This window comes from Cherax quadricarinatus, chromosome 13 (genome assembly GCF_038502225.1).
Source record: "Cherax quadricarinatus isolate ZL_2023a chromosome 13, ASM3850222v1, whole genome shotgun sequence".
In the NCBI taxonomy this organism is placed as follows: Eukaryota; Metazoa; Arthropoda; class Malacostraca; order Decapoda; family Parastacidae; genus Cherax; species Cherax quadricarinatus.
In genome coordinates, this window is record NC_091304.1 from 4,047,060 (window position 1) to 4,067,342 (window position 20,283).

At 43.5% G+C, this 20,283-nt stretch overlaps 1 protein-coding gene across 2 annotated transcripts in view; it reads right to left on the reverse strand.

Annotated features, from left to right (window-relative positions):
- LOC138852624 (uncharacterized) overlaps window positions 1-20,283 on the reverse strand; it is a 356,307-nt gene that overhangs the window by 232,066 nt on the left and 103,958 nt on the right. The window lies entirely within an intron of this gene.

Consider the following 20,283-nt stretch of genomic DNA (forward strand, 5'->3'; position numbering starts at 1 on the left):
TCCCAACTGACAGTTATAATACAGTAGATGCAAAACTCACCCTACAGTCAGAACATCACCAGGTAGGTAGCAATGGAACAACCCGGGTGTGTGTGTGTAATAATGTGCACTCAGGATTATCACCCACACTTCTCTCCCACTCTCTCTTTCTCTCTCTCTCTCTCTCTCTACCTCCCACGGTTTCTCTCCATAACCTCTGACATCTGGATGGGCAACAACAAAGTGACTTTTTGAGGTTCCCTAGGCTACATCCCCTTCAAGTTTGAAGAGCAACACCCCACAGGTGGTGGGAGGGAACTTTCCTCATGCTTGTGAAGGGAAACTTTCACTTCATTCTTGCCCTAGTTCTTTTTTTCAGGTGAAAAAAAAAACTTTTCCCAAAAAACTTCCAGATAGAAAAAAAAATCAAATATTTTTCGGGGGTGGGTTGGAGGGGGTGTAACTTTTCCTAGCTTCCGAAGGAAAATTTTTTTTCCTAAGCTTCTCCGTGTAAAACTTGCCCCCCCCCCTCCTTGCTTCCGAGGGGAAAACTTCACTTAACTTGCGAGGGGAAAAACTTGTTAACTTGCGAGACTCGATAGCGAGTCTTCCTGGACACCATCACTGCCTCCGTGATATATTCTGAAAGTTCTGTGCTACAGTGAAACACTGTAGTACAGTGAAACACTGTAGTACAGTGAAACAAACACTGCAGTACAGTGAAAAACTGTAGTACAGTGAAACAAACACTGTAGTACAGTGAAACTGTAGTACAGTGCAACAAACACTGTAGTACAGTGAAACACTGTAGCACAGTGAAACAAACACTGTAGTACAGTGAAACACTGTAGCACAGTGAAACAAACACTGTAGTACAGTGAAACACTGTAGCACAGTGAAACAAACACTGTAGTACAGTGAAACACTGTAGCACAGTGAAACACTGTAGTACAGTGAAACACTGTAGTACAGTGCAACAAACACTGCAGTACAGTGAAACACTGTAGTACAGTGAAACACTGTAGTACAGTGCAACAAACACTGCAGTACAGTGAAACACTGTAGTACAGTTCAACACTGTAGTACAGTGAAACACTGTAGTACAGTGAAACAAACACTGCAGTACAGTGAAAAACTGTAGTACAGTGAAACACTGCAGTACAGTTCAACACTGTAGTACAGTGAAACACTGCAGTACAGTTCAACACTGTAGTACAGTTCAACACTGTAGTACAGTTCAACACTGTAGTACAGTGAAACACTGCAGTACAGTGAAACACTGCAGTACAGTTCAACACTGTAGTACAGTTCAACACTGTAGTACAGTTCAACACTGTAGTACAGTGAAACACTGTAGTACAGTGAAACAAACACTGCAGTACAGTGAAAAACTGTAGTACAGTGAAACAAACACTGTAGCACAGTGAAACACTGTAGTACAGTGCAACAAACACTGCAGTACAGTGAAACACTGTAGTACAGTGCAACAAACACTGCAGTACAGTGAAACACTGTAGTACAGTGAAACACTGTAGTACAGTGCAACAACAGAGAGAGAGAGAGAGAGAGAGAGAGAGAGAGAGAGAGAGAGAGAGAGAGAGAGAGAGAGGAGATATATGCAAATGTGAGAATATATAAATTTAGTAGGTAGTTAGCCTGGGATAAAAGTCTGCTTTTGCTGTTACTCGTTGAACATCAGTAACCCATTTTGTGAGAGCCTCCCCTTCAACGTTTTCTGTGACCACAGAAAATGGGAAGCAGGTATTATCTGAGTGAAGATTATTATAATAATCATAACTAAGCTCTAAACCCACATGGGTCATACAGGATTAAGATCACTGAAAAATGGTCAAGTGATAATGGTGATTATCATAGAAAACGGGGAAACCTGATTCGGTGGTTTTGCAATGATTATAGAAAACGGGAAAATGAGCTTGGTGATTATCATAGAAAAAGGGAAAAATGAGTTTGATTATACAGAAAACGGAAAAATAAATTTGCTAGTCATCACAGAAAACGGAAAAAAATGAGCTTGCTAGTCACCACAGAAAACGGAAAAGTGAATCAATCATAGAAAACGTAAAAGTGAATCAATCATAGAAAACGTAAAAGTGAATCAATCACAAAAAACGTAAAAGTGAATCAATCATAGAAAACGTAAAAGTGAATCAATCACAAAAAACGTAAAAGTGAATCAATCATAGAAAACGTAAAAGTGAATCAATCACAGAAAACGGAAAAGTGCATCACAGAAAAAAGGGAAAACTATTTTCTCGGCACATTAATAACCTCAAAAAAAAGTATGCAATTTTTTCCTCTTATTCAAACTTACGATCAAAAAAAAAAAAAAAAAAAAAAAAAAAAAAAAAAAAAAGGTTAAAATCATAAAAATGTAAAAGAGCGGAATTCTGAGCTTAAATTTGTGACGATATTAAAAAAACGAAGACTTCTTAATTATGTCGTTAACTACGTCGTTAACTGCGTCGTTAACTACGTGGTTAATAATGTCGTTAACTACGTCGTTAACTACGTCGTTAACTACGTCGTTAACTACATCGTTAACTGCGTCGTTAACTACGTGGTAAATAATGTCGTTAACTACGTCGTTAACTACGTCGTTAACTACGTCGTTAACTACATCGTTAACTGCGTCGTTAACTACGTGGTAAATAATGTCGTTAACTACGTCGTTAACTACGTCGTTAACTACGTCGTTAACTACATCGTTAACTACGTCGTTAACTACGTCGTTTATTACGTCGTTAACTACATCGTTAACTGCGTCGTTAACTACGTGGTAAATAATGTCGTTAACTACGTCGTTAACTACGTCGTTAACTACATCGTTAACTACATCGTTAACTACGTCGTTAACTACGTCGTTAACTACGTCGTTAATTACTTCGTTAACTATGTCGTTAACTGCGTCGTTAACTACGTCGTTAACTACATCGCTAACTACGTCGTTAACTACGTCGTTAACTGCGTCGTTAACTACGTCGTTAACTACGTCGTTAATTACGTCGTTAACTACATCGTTAACTGCGTCGTTAACTACGTGGTTAATAATGTCGTTAACTACGTCGTTAACTACATCGTTAACTACGTCGTTAACTACGCCGTTAACTACATCATTAACTACGTCGTTAACTACGTCGTTAACTACATAGTTAACTACGTTAACTACGTCGTTAACTACATCGTTAAGTACGTCGTTAACTACGTCAACTACATCGCTAACCAGCTGAGATGATACAGTGTCAGCAACGAGACGATTTTAAGCGGTAATTATTAACTGAATAACTGAAAATTACGATTATGTGAGGACAGGCACTTTATAGGAGCCCCTGAGGGCTTAAGCTCTAATTATTAGAGTACTGATAGTTATTAGAGTACTTGAAGATAATTATTAGAGTTCAAGAAGATAATTCTCTCTCTCTCTCTCTCTTAAGTGTCCGGGGCCCAAGACTGTTCAACAGCCTCCCACCAAGCATAAGGGGAATTACCAATAAACAGATACCTAGAGTCAGTCCCGGATCAGCCGGGCTGTGGTTCGTACGTTGGACAGCAGTAACAGCCTGGTTGATCAGGCCCTGATCCACCGGGAGGCCTGGCCGTGGACCGGGCCGCGGGGGCGCTGATCCCCGGAATAACCTCCAGGTAACCTCCAGGTAAAGGTCGTACCCACAATACCGTCAACAAGAAGTAAAGACCTGTACTTGGCAAAGCCACGTTGAGTAATAAAGCCCCACTGTGGGTAATAAAGCCCCACTGTGGGTAATAAAGCCCCACTGTGGGTAATAAAGCCCCACTGTGGGTAATAAAGCCCCACTGTGGGTAATAAAGCCCCACTGTGGGTAATAAAGCCCCACTGTGGGTAATAAAGCCCCACTGTGGGTAATAAAGCCCCACTGTGGGTAATAAAGCCCCACTGTGGGTAATAAAGCCCCACTGTGGGTAATAAAGCCCCACTGTGGGTAATAAAGCCCCACTGTGGGTAATAAAGCCCCACTGTGGGTAATAAAGCCCCACTGTGGGTAATAAAGCCCCACTGTGGGTAATAAAGCCCCACTGTGGGTAATAAAGCCCCACTGTGGGTAATAAAGCCCCACTGTGGGTAATAAAGCCCCACTGTGGGTAATAAAGCCCCACTGTGGGTAATAAAGCCCCACTGTTTAATAAAGCCCCACTGTGAGTAATAAAGCCCCACTGTTTAATAAAGCCCCACTGTGAGTAATAAAGCCCCACTCTGGGTAATAAAGCCAAACTGTGAGTAATAAAGCCCCACTGTGAGTAATAAAGCCCCACTGTTTAATAAAGCCCCACTGTGAGTAATAAAGCCCCACTGTGAGTAATAAAGCCCCACTGTGAGTAATAAAGCCCCACTGTGAGTAATAAAGCCCCACTGTGAGTAATAAAGCCCCACTGTGGGTAATAAAGCCCCACTGTGGGTAATAAAGCCCCACTGTGGGTAATAAAGCCCCACTGTGAGTAATAAAACCCCACTGTGAGTAATAAAACCCCACTGTGAGTAATAAAACCCCACTGTGAGTAATAAAACCCCACTGTGAGTAATAAAGCCCCACTGTGAGTAATAAAGCCCCACCGTGAGTAATAAAACCCCACTGTGAGTAATAAAGCCCCACTGTGAGTAATAAAGCCCCACCGTGAGTAATAAAGCCCCACTGTGAGTAATAAAACCCCACCGTGAGTAATAAAGCCCCACTGTGAGTAATAAAACCCCACTGTGAGTAATGAAGCCCCACTGTGGGTAATAAAGCCCCACTGTGAGTAATAAAGCCACACTGTTAGTAATAAAGCCCCACTGTGAGTAATAAAGCCACACTGTTAGTAATAAAGCCCCACTGTGAGTAATAAAGCCACACTGTGGGTAATAAAGCCACACTGTGGGTAATAAAGCCACACTGTTAGTAATAAAGCCCCACTGTGAGTAATAAAGCCCCACTGTGAGTAATAAAACCCCACTGTGAGTAATGAAGCCCCACTGTGAGTAATAAAGCCCCACTGTGAGTAATAAAGCCACACTGTTAGTAATAAAGCCCCACTGTGAGTAATAAAGCCACACTGTTAGTAATAAAGCCCCACTGTGAGTAATAAAGCCACACTGTGGGTAATAAAGCCACACTGTGGGTAATAAAGCCACACTGTTAGTAATAAAGCCCCACTGTGAGTAATAAAGCCCCACTGTGAGTAATAAAGCCCCACTGTGAGTAATAAAGCCCCACTGTGGGTAATAAAACCCCACTGTGAGTAATAAAGCCCCACTGTGAGTAATAAAGCCACACTGTGAGTAATAAAACCCCACTGTGGGTAATAAAACCCCACTGTGAGTAATAAAACCCCACTGTGAGTAATAAAGCCCCACTGTGAGTAATAAAACCCCACTGTGAGTAATAAAGCCCCACTGTGAGTAATAAAGCCACACTGTGGGTAATAAAGCCACACTGTGGGTAATAAAGCCACACTGTGAGTAATAAAACCCCACTGTGAGTAATAAAACCCCACTGTGGGTAATAAAACCCCACTGTGAGTAATAAAGCCACACTGTGAGTAATAAAGCCCCACTGTGAGTAATAAAGCCCCACTGTGAGTAATAAAACCCCACTGTGAGTAATAAAACCCCACTGTGGGTAATAAAACCCCACTGTGAGTAATAAAACCCCACTGTGAGTAATAAAACCCCACTGTGGTTAATAAAACCCCACTGTGAGTAATAAAACCCCACTGTGGGTAATAAAACCCCACTGTGGGTAATAAAACCCCACTGTGGGTAATAAAACCCCACTGTGGGTAATAAAACCCCACTGTGAGTAATAAAACCCCACTGTGGGTAATAAAACCCCACTGTGAGTAATAAAACCCCACTGTGAGTAATAAAACCCCACTGTGGGTAATAAAACCCCACTGTGGGTAATAAAACCCCACTGTGAGTAATAAAACCCCACTGTGGGTAATAAAACCCCACTGTGAGTAATAAAACCCCACTGTGGGTAATAAAACCCCACTGTGGGTAATAAAACCCCACTGTGAGTAATAAAACCCCACTGTGGGTAATAAAACCCCACTGTGGGGTAATAAAACCCCACTGTGGGTAATAAAACCCCACTGTGGGTAATAAAACCCCACTGTGAGTAATAAAACCCCACTGTGGGTAATAAAACCCCACTGTGGGTAATAAAACCCCAATGTGTGTAATAAAACCGCAATGTGGGTAATAAAGCCCCACTGTGGGGTAATAAAGTCTCACCGTGGGCGAAACGTCGTATATAAACAACACCTGCTAAATGTGTATTTGAAACAGCAAGATAATGACTGGTGAGTGACCGAAGTTTCGGTGAGGTGACCAAAGCCTTGCGCTGGCTTCCTGGTTAAAACACTGAACGTTATGTTCTAAGCTGTGATATTTACGTCTCTCCACACCAGGTATAATGATGGATTATTTTCTCGTGTATTAAGGTGATTAGATCTTGTGATGGGGAGGTGTGGTGATAGGGAGATGGGGTGTGGTGATGGGGAGATGGGGTGTGGTGATGGGGAGATGGGGTGTGGTGATGGGGAGATGGGGTGTGGTGATGGGGAGATGGGGTGTGGTGATGGGAAGATGGGGTGTGGTGATGGGGAGATGGGTGTGGTGATGGGGAGATGGGGTGTGGTGATGGGGAGATGGGGTGTGGTGATGGGAAGATGAGGTGTGGTGATGGGAAGATGGGGTGTGGTGATGGGGAGATGGGGTGTGGTGATGGGGAGATGGGGTGTGGTGATGGGGAGATGGGGTGTGGTGATGGAGTGGGGGAGGAAAGTGGTAGGAGGATATGGGTGGGAACGAGGGGATACAGCCTACTTACCAAGTGGATATAGCAAGAGGCAGGGCACTTTAAGTGCACTAAAAACAGTGGCCGGAAAGGAGATGCGGAGGAGAGGAGAGGACAAGACGATGGAAGAACGGAGGGAAACACGAGAGGAGGAAATGGAACACTAGAGGAAGACCAGCAAAACAAGATCCAGAAGGGTTAGCACAAGAGAAAGAAAAGAATGTAAAAGAAAGAAAGGAACCACAACGCACGAAGGAAGAAGACGCTGAAGAGGGAGATAGGAAGCACGTAACGCCCTCTCTCTCTCTCTCTCTCTCTCTCTCTCTCTCTCTCTCTCTCTCTCTCCTTCCCTTCCTTCCTCTCTCCCTCCCAAATAAAGACCACATCTACCTCTTAATGGAACACTTAAGGATACCCTCAACTCAGCTATGCTGGAAAGAAACTCTTGAAGGTGTCGTAGCTGGTGGACGCAAGTTTACAGTAGCCACAGTAGACAGACAGGTCTCAGGCACTTGACATACCCGTAATACACCAGAAGCGATACGCTTTTAAGGGGCACGCCAGTTCTCATGTGTTGTTTTTCCTCTATATCTACCTTGTCCATAATTACTATAGCATTTATTTTGTCTGCTTTCGTAAGGTGAAGTCCAGGATCTTTCATTAATTCATGGTATAACTTGTGTTAAGAGAGGTCTGAGCAAAGCTCAATGCACTATGCAGAAAAAGGCTGGTATATACAGAGAAAGATCGCAGTCAGCAGGACTCGATCCCACTACAGGGACACGGGCAAGGTTCTCAAGTGACGCTTTTACCCACTCAGCTACAAATGCCACATAAACTGGGCAGCTTGGTTTACAAGCCATGTTTCTTCCCAAGCTGGGCACATCAGTGAGCCTCAAGCGTAGATTTAAGCTGTTTCAATCTCCTGTATGTTCTGACCTCACAAGCGATTTTATATTAGTGCAACACGAAGAAACAGGCGTGGTGCATTGTGGGTAGGGAGAGGGAGTGGGGAGGGAAGGAGACCGATAACAGAACAGGCGATGAAGAGGATTAAGTCGATGGGAAGCAAATAAAACGAGAGAAAAGGATGGGGTAAGGAGGAGAGAGAAGAGAATGGAGTGAGGATAAAGAGAGAGAGAACAGGATGAGTGGAAACAGAGATAAATGAGCAGCAAAAAGGAAATGAGAAAGAAAGACTATGGGGAGGAAGATGAGGAGGAGGAGGCAAGTGGAAATTTACAGACAAAATATACATAAAAATAAACGTAAGAGAAATACAGACAAACAGGAACAATGAAAAAATGGGAACCATAGGAGACTAATGCATCGTAATAACACCAACAGAAGACAACGGCAAAACAGTAAGAAAAACAGCAAAAAGGAAGTGGCAGATGTTATCCTAGAGACAACGAGCAAATGTCTCCTGACACTGGTCTCAGTGACCAGCTCACTAGACCTTTTGGTCACGAGACCGTGGTCTCTCCCTTGCTCCTCACACTGGTCTCAGTGACCAGCTCACTAGACCTTTTGGTCACGAGACCGTGGTCTCTCCCTTGCTCCTCACACTGGTCTCAGTGACCAGCTCATTAGACCTTTTGGTCACGAGACCGTGGTCTCTCCCTTGGTCCTCACACTGGTCTCAGTGACCAGGTCACTAGACCTTTTGGTCACGAGACCGTGGTCTCTCCCTTGCTCCTCACACTGGTCTCAATGACCAGCTCACGAGACCTCTTGGTCACGAGACCGTGGTCTCTCCCTGGCTCCTGACACTGGTCTCAATGACCAGCTCACGAGACCTCTTGGTCACGAGACCGTGGTCTCTCCCTGGCTCCTAACACTGGTCTCAATGACCAGCTCACTAGAGCTTTAGGTCACGAGACCGTAAAAGCTCGCTATATCTTCTCATGTCAACTTTTTAGACAGCACTGGGTTATCCCAGGTAATTTACAAAGACACGCTACGATATAAAAAAAACCTATTATTATAAATCTAAAACCAGAAGACCTGGCTGGGACCTGACTAGGGTAAAAACCTCACAACATCATAAAGTCACTACAGGTAACCTACAAGATAAAAACCTCACAATACCGTAGCTGGTAACAATCGTCGAAAAACAAGATGATCTTAGAGAGAGAGAGAGAGAGAGAGAGAGAGAGAGAGAGAGAGATACCCAGGCAGGGGATACCCGCAAGATAAAACAAGGATACCCAGGCAGGAGATACCTGGGTTACCAGCAAGATGAAACAAGGATTCCCAGGCAGGGGATACCTGATATACCAGCAAGATAAAACAAAGATACCCAGGCAGGGGATACCTGGTTTACCAGAAAGATAAAACAAGGATACCCAGGCAGGGGATACCTGGGATACCAGCAGATAAAACAAGGATACCCAGGCAGGGGATACCTGGGATACCAGCAGATAAAACAAGGATACCCAGGCAGGGGATACCTGGAATACGAATATAAATGAGGGTAAGCGGGGATAAAGATAATTACAAGAGAAAAATATAAAAAGAGAAACCACAGACTTGATAAACAACGAAGAACAGGAAAACACAGATAACATAAAAACCTGGGAAGGGATAAACAAGGGAAGAATAAACAGAGAAACGGAAGGAATAAATTGTTAATGACTAAGGAAAAAGAAATCCCATTAATTGCTCTAATTTACGATAATTAACATCAAAGGAAGAAATGAGGGAAGAGAGACATGACGCGATAAATAATAATTAAGAGAGAGAGAGAGAGAGAGAGAGAGAGAGAGAGAGAGAGAGAGAGAGAGAGAGAGAGGGTTAAACTCCCCGGGAAGAGGAAAATGGAAGGGAAGGGGGGAATGAGAGAGGAAAAAAGAAAGGAATAGCTGGATTAAAGGGAAATTAAGACGGAAGGTAAAAAGTAATTGAAAGAGAAAAACAAAATCACCTATGATGAGAAAGACGAAAAAAGATGAAAAAGATGGTGAGAGATGAAAAAGATGGTGAGAGATGAAAAAGATGGTGAGAGATGAAAAAGATGGTGAAAGTTGAAAAAGATGGTGAGAGATGAAAAAGATGGTGAAAGTTGAAAAAGATGGTGAAAGTTGAAAAAGATGGTGAGAGATGAAAAAGATGGTGAAAGTTGAAAAAGATGGTGAGAGATGAAAAAGATGGTGAAAGTTGAAAAAGATGGTGAGAGATGAAAAAGATGGTGAGAGATGAAAAAGATGGTGAGAGATGAAAAAGATGGTGAGAGATGAAAAAGATGGTGAAAGATGAAAAAGATGGTGAGAGATGAAAAAGATGGTGAGAGATGAAAAAGATGGTGAAAGTTGAAAAAGATGGTGAAAGTTGAAAAAGATGGTGAAATATGAAAAAGATGGTGAAAGTTGAAAAAGATGGTGAAAGATGAAAAAGATGGTGAGAGATGAAAAAGATGGTGAGAGATGAAAAAGATGGTGAAAGTTGAAAAAGATGGTGAAAGTTGAAAAAGATGGTGAAATATGAAAAAGATGGTGAAAGTTGAAAAAGATGGTGAAAGATGAAAAAGATGGTGAGAGATGAAAAAGACGAAAAAAGATGAAAAAGATGGTGAAATATGAAAAAGATGGTGAAATATGAAAAAGATGGTGAAAGTTGAAAAAGATGGTGAGAGATGAAAAAGATGGTGAAAGTTGAAAAAGATGGTGAGAGATGAAAAAGATGGTGAAAGTTGAAAAAGATGGTGAAAGTTGAAAAAGATGGTGAGAGATGAAAAAGACGAAAAAAGATGAAAAAGATGGTGAAATATGAAAAAGATGGTGAAATATGAAAAAGATGGTGAAATATGAAAAAGATGGTGAAAGTTGAAAAAGATGGTGAGAGATGAAAAAGATGGTGAAAGTTGAAAAAGATGGTGAGAGATGAAAAAGACGAAAAAAGATGAAAAAGATGGTGAAATATGAAAAAGATGGTGAAATATGAAAAAGATGGTGAAAGTTGAAAAAGATGGTGAGAGATGAAAAAGATGGTGAAAGTTGAAAAAGATGGTGAGAGATGAAAAAGATGGTGAAAGTTGAAAAAGATGGTGAAAGTTGAAAAAGATGGTGAGAGATGAAAAAGACGAAAAAAGATGAAAAAGATGGTGAAATATGAAAAAGATGGTGAAATATGAAAAAGATGGTGAAAGTTGAAAAAGATGGTGAGAGATGAAAAAGACGAAAAAAGATGAAAAAGATGGTGAAATATGAAAAAGATGGTGAAATATGAAAAAGATGGTGAAATATGAAAAAGATGGTGAAAGTTGAAAAAGATGGTGAGAGATGAAAAAGATGGTGAAAGTTGCAAAAGATGGTGAAAGATGAAAAAGATGGTGAAAGATGAAAAAGATGGTGAAAGTTGAAAAAGATGGTGAAAGTTGAAAAAGATGGTGAGAGATGAAAAAGATGGTGAAAGATGAAAAAGATGGTGAGAGATGAAAAAGATGGTGAAAGTTGAAAAAGATGGTGAAAGTTGAAAAAGATGGTGAAAGTTGAAAAAGATGGTGAAAGTTGAAAAAGATGGTGAAAGTTGAAAAAGATGGTGAAAGATAAAAAAGATGGTGAGAGATGAAAAAGGAAAAATATGAAAATGAAGAAAAATGAAAACGAAAGAAGGAAAGCGAATGAAAACGAAGGGAAGAAAGAACCACACAAGGTGTCAAAAATCATAAAGAGGGAAGGAAGGAGAGGAGAGAGAGAGAGAGAGAGAGAGAGAGAGAGAGAGAGAGAGAGAGAGAGAGAGAGAGAGAGAGAGAGAGAACCATTTGGTTATTCACTACTTTTAACGCATTATTATTATTATTATTATTATTATATTCGAGGGAAAGTGCTAAACCCGTAGTGGAAAAGTTTGATCCAAGGAGGAAGAATGTTGCAGTTCCTTGGAATAATATTTATTATTATGGGGGAGCGCTAAACCCGTCCCTGGATTAAGAGCCCTTTCCCAGAGCGTTAAGAGTCGAAGTTTTGGCGATTAGAATTGAAGATCATTATCTAGTTATCGTACCCGTACATGAATCACCAGCCACAACTTTCTAAGAGTTCAGAGGCCAACTAATACAAATCGAGTATTGTCTCAAGAACCTATCAAACCCGACCCAAAACATCCTACTGAGTGGAGACTCCAACTGAAGACAGCAAAGACTGTAATAGCAGATCAAGAATCCCAGGATCCAGTCTGGATGCACAGTCTCAGGTGAACTACTCACACTCACCAATTAAACCGTCTTATGCCAGCACATACGTAGCTGAGCCGACCAGACTAATGAATACCCTGGACCTTATACTGACGAATACTGAGGATCTGGTGCCGAACATATTAGTGCGGAGGACAGCAAACTCAGACCACAAGCAAACAGAAGTTGAGACATACATACCCACTGGTCCGAACCACCACTCAGTCATCAGGGTATGTTTTTACAAATTTAACAAGAACATCATTAGGAGCTAATAAATAGTGAGTTTACCAAAATACTCTAGTAAATTTTATTAACTATTATATTACAGAAAACATAATCACAATACAAGTCACTTCTAGTCCTAGTGGCGAGCTTAACCTTATCCGCAGCTCGTTCCAAGTCATTGACTACAAGAAAAAAAAACTGACAAAAGGGTAAATCGCCCCAGATCTAGAGAGTGTCGAGGGAACTTTCACTCAACGTTTTAAGTCTTAAGACTTTCATTACTTGGAATACAGGCGACCGATGCACCATAATTTACACCTGGAAAATCCTGAAGGGATTGATCCCAAATCTGCACCTGGAAATCACTCCTTAGGAAAGCAAAAGGTTCAGTATACTAGAAAACAGAGGGTCAGTGAATACACTAAGATATAACACAGCAAGTGTAAGGTGCCCAAGACTTCTCAACAGTTTCCCATCCTACATATGGGGGGATTGCCAATAGACCTCTAGCCATATTGAAAAGTCACTCAAATCAGTTCCTCATCAGCCGGGCTGTGGTTCATATGTAGGAGCGCGTGCCTCCAGTAATAACACCTGGCGTGTTGACCCCCGTAAACATCCTTCAGACATACAAGCTAAAAAAAATAGGTTACTGAATTGGTAGGTAGTGAGGCGGCTGAGGTGTCATCACCACCACGGGAAAGTGACCCAGCCTCGACAACATTAACCAAGGTCAGAACAAGTAACAACGTTTATTTAGGTACAATTACACAAATGTTGGATGATTACAATTGTTCTCCATAGTAACTCATGTGCAAATTACATAGGATAGCCAAAACAAAATGGAGGCAGTGAGATAAACGAAGGAAGGATGGTGAGGAAGGAAACAGAGGAATGGAAGAAGAAAAAGCAGAGAAAGCGAGAGCCCAACAAGTGGTAAAATGAGTAGGGCGGGGATTGTGGTAAGGCTTTCTTGTGTTCTAATTCCTGTGGTGGTAGTGGGTGGAGGGTGGGAGGGGGGAAGGGAGATGGACCAGTAGCAGGGAGGGAGGTAGAGAGGGAAGCAGCTGGATTTAGGAAGGGTCCAAGCTTTGAAAGAGACGGGTGGGGGAAAGGAGGGGGGAAGGAGGGGGAAAGGAGGGACACAGGGACCAAAACACTGCAGTAGGCTTACTGGCCCCTACAAAGCAGGGCCTACTCACACCCACCCATTCCCACTCACGTACCTCTCTAATGTATTTTTAAAGCTACCATGACGCTGTGAACCACTTTATCTCACTCACCTACAACTCAACTGACACACCAATAATTTCCCGCGTGTCTAAATCTCTTTTTTTCCTACCTGAATCCATTGTTTAAAGTTAGTAAGCGTATTTAAGTACAGGTACACATAAGTACAATCATCATACATAGTCAGAGTATTTATTTCCAGTGGTGTCCTTATGGAATAATTTCACCACCTTACAGTATATCCCTTTTAATTATGCCGGTATTGTATACCATACATATGCATGCCTAATATATATTTGAACACCTCATGCCTCTTTCCCTTCATTCTACGCACTTCAAAAGGGGTTTATTTATCTGGTGTATTGTGGACGCCATGTTCTTTCTGTGAGGGGAGGGCAAGGAGAGGACCGCACCATCTGCTTACACAAAACATTACCAACTAGGCCTGTTGAAGCACTCTGGTATACACTATTTGCGTTTTATTATTTGTACAATGTTACTTTCAGCTTTTATAGTGATATTAAGGATATTATCCCAGATCTTCTGACACATTTTCGTTAATAAAGCACCTGGAAATGTTTATATATCTTTGTATTCGTATATAAGTGAGAAGCAGACGGTGTACAAGAAGGTCACTATAAAGTTACTGTATACTTTGCATATAGTCTGATCATATATACCAACCTGTACTTGTAACCGGACCTAACCCTGAATACTACACCATCCATTCTAAGAAAATGTTTTGATATAGATATTCCCTGTATGTTTTCCAGCATATTTACTCCATTCTGTAACACCGAGGCTAGAACTGCGAACATTATGCAAATGCTGCCTTACTAACCATAAATAAACTTGGATATAAGTTTGGGACTTGTGTAACTTATACGTGTTAATATGAAGTCAAGCTCACACTTCTGCCTTACAACAAAATTTTTGTTAATATAACTCTAGTCTCTCTCTTCTTGTACTGGCTCTCATTAAATATGAAATGATTTAGTTATAGGTGCTTAAGTTATTTTCTCGCCCTTAGACCAGGAAGGACGCTGCATTATTATTATTATTATTATTATTATTATTATTATTATTATTATTATTATTATTATTATAGGGAAGCACTAAAGCCATAAGGGTAATCCAACGCCTGGGTAATATGAAAGATGACTAATTTTTAAATCATGAGTTTTTCACCAGTATGAATAACCCCAATGGAAATAAGTCACTGTGTCTGACTTTTTCTTGGGGTTATCCTAGAAAATTTACGCTATGTATGATAATTGTAATTATGTGTACCCTTGTCTAAATAAACTTACATCGCCCTTAAAGGGGTGCGGCAGGACGTTACTTTTGTCCACAGTGGATTACATCTTCCACCCGAACATCAACTTGTCTACTTTATCCTCAAGCTTACTGGTGTCCTCAGAATTTATTCCATCATCTAAGCCGCTTAATAAGGAGGGACGCTGGCCTAAGGATGGATACGGGTGGAGGGATAGGGGGTACAGGATGGGGCACACTAGTTTAAAGGGAGACGGACAGAGGCAGAGGGGCAGGGATGAATGGAGGGAGGGAGGACACTGTAAATATCCGACCAGCAAGCCAGTGAATGGGTAGAAAATGTGTTTCTTTTTTTTTCAAGAGTGGTTGTCCCATTTTTTGTACTGGGCAGTTTTAGGCGCACCTGCACTGTACTGCCACTCTGGCCTGTATATTACCTGGAGTCTACCTGGAGGGAGTTCCAAGGAGTAAACGCCCTAGCGGCTCGGTCCATGACCAGAATTTGTGGTGGATCAGCGCTTCATCAACCAGACTGTTACTGCTGGCCGCACGCAAACCAACGTACGAACCACAGCCCGGCTGGTCAGGTACTGACTTTAGGTATCTGTCCTGTTCCTTCTTGAAGAAAACTGGAGAAGATAATAACTAGAACAGAGTATACTACTGACTCCGGCCATACAATAGAGCGGAAAACTAATGTAATGGACCTGGGAGTAGTAATGTCTGAGGATCTCACTTTCAAGGATCACAACAGTGCCACGATCACAAGTGCAAAGAAAATGATAGGATGGATAATGAGAACGTTCAAAACGAAAGATGCCAAGCCCATGATGATCCTTTTCAAATCACTTGTTCTCTCTAGGCTGAAATACCGCTGTACATTAACATCTCCGTTCAAAGGTGAAATTACAGATCTAGAGAGTGTCCAGAGAACCTTTACGGCACCTTAACTACTGGGAACGCTTGGAAGCACTTGACTTGTACTCGTTGGAACGCAGGAGGGAGAGATATATCATAATCTACACTTGGAAAATCCTGGAAGGAATGGTCCCAAATCTGCACACAGAAATCACTCCCTACGAAAGTAAAAGACTGGGCAGGCGATGCAAAATGCCCCCAATTAAAAGTAGGGGCGCCATTGGTACACTAAGGGAAAACACCATAAGTGTCCGGGGCCCAAGACTGTTCAACAGCCTCCCATCAAGCATTAGGGGAATTGCCAATAAACCCCTGGCTGCCTTCAAGAGAGAGCTGGACAGATACCTAAAGTCAGTGCCGGATCAGCCGGGCTGTGGCTCGTACGTTGGACTGCGTGCAGCCAGCAGTAACAGCCTAGTTGATCAGGCCCTGATCCATCGGGAGGCCTGATCATGGACCGGACCGCGGGGGCGTTGATCCCCGGAATAACTTCCAGGTAACCAGGTATCCAGGGGTCTATTGGTAATCCCTCTTATGTATAATGGGAAACTTTTGAACAGCCTTGGGCCCTTGACACTTACTGTTTTCTACCAGTGTACACAAAGCGCCCTTGCTTTTCACTGGGATGATGTTGCTCCACGTACCCAGTCTTTTGCTTCCGTAGGGAGTGATTTGATTTCATTTAGGGATCAGCTCGTCTAGGATATTCCAGATGTAAATTATGATGTACCTTTCTCGTCTGTGTTCCGAAGATTATTATTATTATTATTATTATTATTATTATTATTATTATTATTGGGAAGCGTTACCTGAAGGTATTATGTAGCGCCTGAGGAAGGGGTTGGAGAGATGGAAGACATTCAGGCTCAGTTCAAGGAACTGGAGCACAGATCAAATTCCCTGGATCAAAAGCCCCTCATCAGCATCAAGGAACGTCCCTTGAGGGGTAAGTGCTCCGAGGAGTACAGGAGTACAAGTTATAACTGGGAATGTTTGAACCAAACTGTATAATTAACACACCCATCAGGCAGAAGGTATTCTTTATATAAGTGTTGTATCAGTCTGTCAGTCTGGTCTGATAGACTTTGAATGGACAACGAAAATGTCGTCGTGCCAAGCTTCCTCTGGAGTGCGGTCAGAGGTCTGCTGGTAAATCTCCTTATATTTGAAGAATGTTAAAAATCTATGGTCCATACACTGGACTGCGTGTGGCCAGCATTAACAGCCTGGTTGATCAGGCGTCGATCCACTAGGAGGCCCGGTCTGGGACCGGACAGCGGAGACGCTGACCCTCGGAACATTCTTAAGGTAGACTCCAGGTAGGTAGATTCGTTAAGCGTAATGAGTTCTCACTTTATATGATGACTGTGCTCCTGGTTTCCACTGGTGTAATCTGCACCGTCTTCCTTGGCACCTGCTCTCATGAGGATTAATTTCAGTGAGCAGATTTGGAATATTATCATCACAGAATGACATAACACATACTAGTTTACGAAATCGAATAAGATAGCATGAATCTGAGTAATAATATCCTCCATGTTCCAGGTCTCAGAACCAAGGTAAACCTTATCGTCCTCACTCGCCTCACTTCTCTCTCTCATTTTCATATCTGACACACACAGGGTCATAAATCATAGCACTGTATCATCCTTTGCAGACGATACTAGAATTTGAATGCGACTGGCATCCATAGATGACACTGGGAGTCTCCAAGCTGATATAAACTAAGTATTCCAGTGGGCCACTGACAAACAAGATAGGAATACAAGACAAACTCAAACTACTCAATAGAATGTCAGTTGTGAGAGACCTGTTAGTAATAATGTCAGAAGATATCACGTTGAAGGAGTACATCAAGTTATTATGGCAACTGCAAGGACAATGATTGGTTCAATATAGAGAACCTTCCAAACCAGAGATGCCAAGACACTGATGACACTCTTCAGGCCACTCGTTCTCTCTAGACTGGACTATTGCTGTGTACTAACATCCACCTTCAAGTCAGGCGAAACTGCAGAACTGGAAAATGTACAGAGAGCCTTCAGAGCTCTTATAAAGTCAGTCTAGCACCTACAATACTGAGAGTGCTTGAAGTCCCTAGAACTGTTCTCTTAAAACGTAGGCTAGAAAGATTCACCATAATCTGCACCTGGAAGATTCTGGAGGGATTGGTCGTTATGAGGCTTGGCATATGGTGGAAGGAAGCTGTGAATACACTTAAAAAGAACTCAATAAGTGTTAAAGGACCACGACTCTTCAACGCTCTCCCTCCATGCATAAGGAGCATTACTATCAAACCCTTAGCTGTCTTCAAGGGGAAACTCGACAAATTCCTCGAAACAGTTCCTGATCAGTCGGAGTGTGGGGCACAGGTTGGACTGCTGGCACTAACAGCTTGATCGATCAGGCCAGCAATCAGGCCTCTTCTGGGACCGCGCCGCAGGGTGAGCCTCCCCTCAGTGGCAGTCACACATGTGTTTACCTGGAGTTTATCTGGAGAAGGTTTAGGGGGTCAACGCCCCCGCGGCCCGGTCTGAGACCAGGCCTCATAGTGGATCAGGGTCTGATCAACCAGGCTGTTACTGCTGGCCGTATATGTAATATATAAAAATAAAAGATTACACTATATATTACGTAAATTTGATTCCTTTAGTGTGTGGGATATGCTGTCGTGAGTCTGTCACTGCTGCTGTCACTGCTGCAGTCACTGCGGCAGTCACTGCGGCAGTCACTGCGGCTGTCACTGCTGCAGTCACTGCGACAGTCACTGCGGCAGCCACTGCTGCAGTCACTGCGGCAGTCACTGCTGCAGTCACTGCAGCAGTCACTGCGGCAGTCACTGCTGCAGTCACTGCGGCAGTCACTGCTGTGTATCAGTAAGTTTATTCAGGTACAGGTACACATACATACGGTTAACTTAAATTATCATACATAGTAACACGTGTAAATTACGCAAGATAACCCATAAAATAGTCTCTCTGAACGAAACATTTAAAACTAGCGCAGCAACTAAACAATGAAGGAATGACTGACGATATCCACATCGACCTACTAAACTCTCTCAACTCAGGCTGACACATTCTGTCACTTGATGAGAGGTAAGATTTTGCTAGGATTTTTAACCTCGGAGGGTTAGCCACCCAGGATAACCCAAGTCCTTAAATCTTGTCTCCCCCAGGATGTGACCCACACCAGTCGACTAACACCCAGTTACCTACTTGCTTGCTAGGTAACCAGGGACAGCAGGTGTAAGGAAACACGCTCAGTGTTTCAACAACTGCCGGGGATTGAACCACGGACACTCAGCGTGTGAGGCGAGAGGGTTACCAACCAGGCCACGGAAACCCGTCCAGCGTGATGGAATATGACGTGGAAAAACAAAGTGAGTTTTTGTTGCCACAAAGTAATATTAGAGAGTAGGACAGCAGCACACTGCAGATGTATCCAATTTTGCTTAATAAAAATAGAAAGGTTCATGTTCCCTCCCCTGGGGAAGAACCTTCCCTTCCTTCACCCCCCTGGTGGAGAACCTTCCCTTCTTCACCCCCTGGGGAAGAACCTTCCCTTCCTTCACCCCCCTGGGGAAGAACCTTCCCTTCCTTCACCCCCTGGGGAAGAACCTTCCCTTCCTTCACCCCCCTGGGGAAGAACCTTCCCTTCCTTCACCCCCCTGGGGAAGAACCTTCCCTTCCTTCACCCCCCTGGGGAAGAACCTTCCCTTCCTTCACCCCCCTGGGGAAGAACCTTCCCTTCCTTCACCCCCCTGGGGAAGAACCTTCCCTTCCTTCACCCCCCTGGGGAAGAACCTTCCCTTCCTTCACCTCCCTGGGGAAGAACCTTCCCTTCCTTCACCCCCCTGGGGAAGAACCTTCCCTTCCTTCACCCCCCTGGGGAAGAACCTTCCCTTCCTTCACCCCCCTGGGGAAGAACCTTCCCTTCCTTCACCCCCCTGGGGAAGAACCTTCCCTTCCTTCACCCCCCTGGGGAAGAACCTTCCCTTCCTTCACCCCCTGGTGGAGAACCTTCCCTTCCTTCACCCCCCTGGTGGAGAACCTTCCCTTCCTTCACCCCCCTGGGGAAGAACCTTCCCTTCCTTCACCCCCCTGGTGGAGAACCTTCCCTTCCTTCACCCCCTGGGGAAGAACCTTCCCTTCCTTCACCCCCCTGGTGGAGAACCTTCCCTTCCTTCACCCCCCTGGTGGAGAACCTTCCCTTCCTTCACCCCCCTGGTGGAGAACCGTCCCTTCCCTCACCCCCCTGGGGAAGAACCTTCCCTTCCTTCACCCCCCTGGTGGAGAACCTTCCCTTCCTTCACCCCCCTGGTGGAGAACCTTCCCTTCCTTCACCCCCTGGGGAAGAACCTTCCCTTCCTTCACCCCCTGGTGGAGAACCTTCCCTTCCTTCACCCCCTGGTGGAGAACCTTCCATTCCTTCACCCCCCTGGTGGAGAGCCTTCCTTTCCTTCACCCCCCTGGTGGAGAACCTACCCTTCCTTCACCCCCATGGAGAACTTTCCTTTCCTTCACCCCCATGGAGAACCTTCCCTTCCTTCACCCCCAGTGGAGAACCTTCCCTTCCTTCACCCCCCTGGTGGAGAACCTTCCCTTCCTTCACCCCCCTGGTGGAGAACCTTCCGCCTTCCCTTTC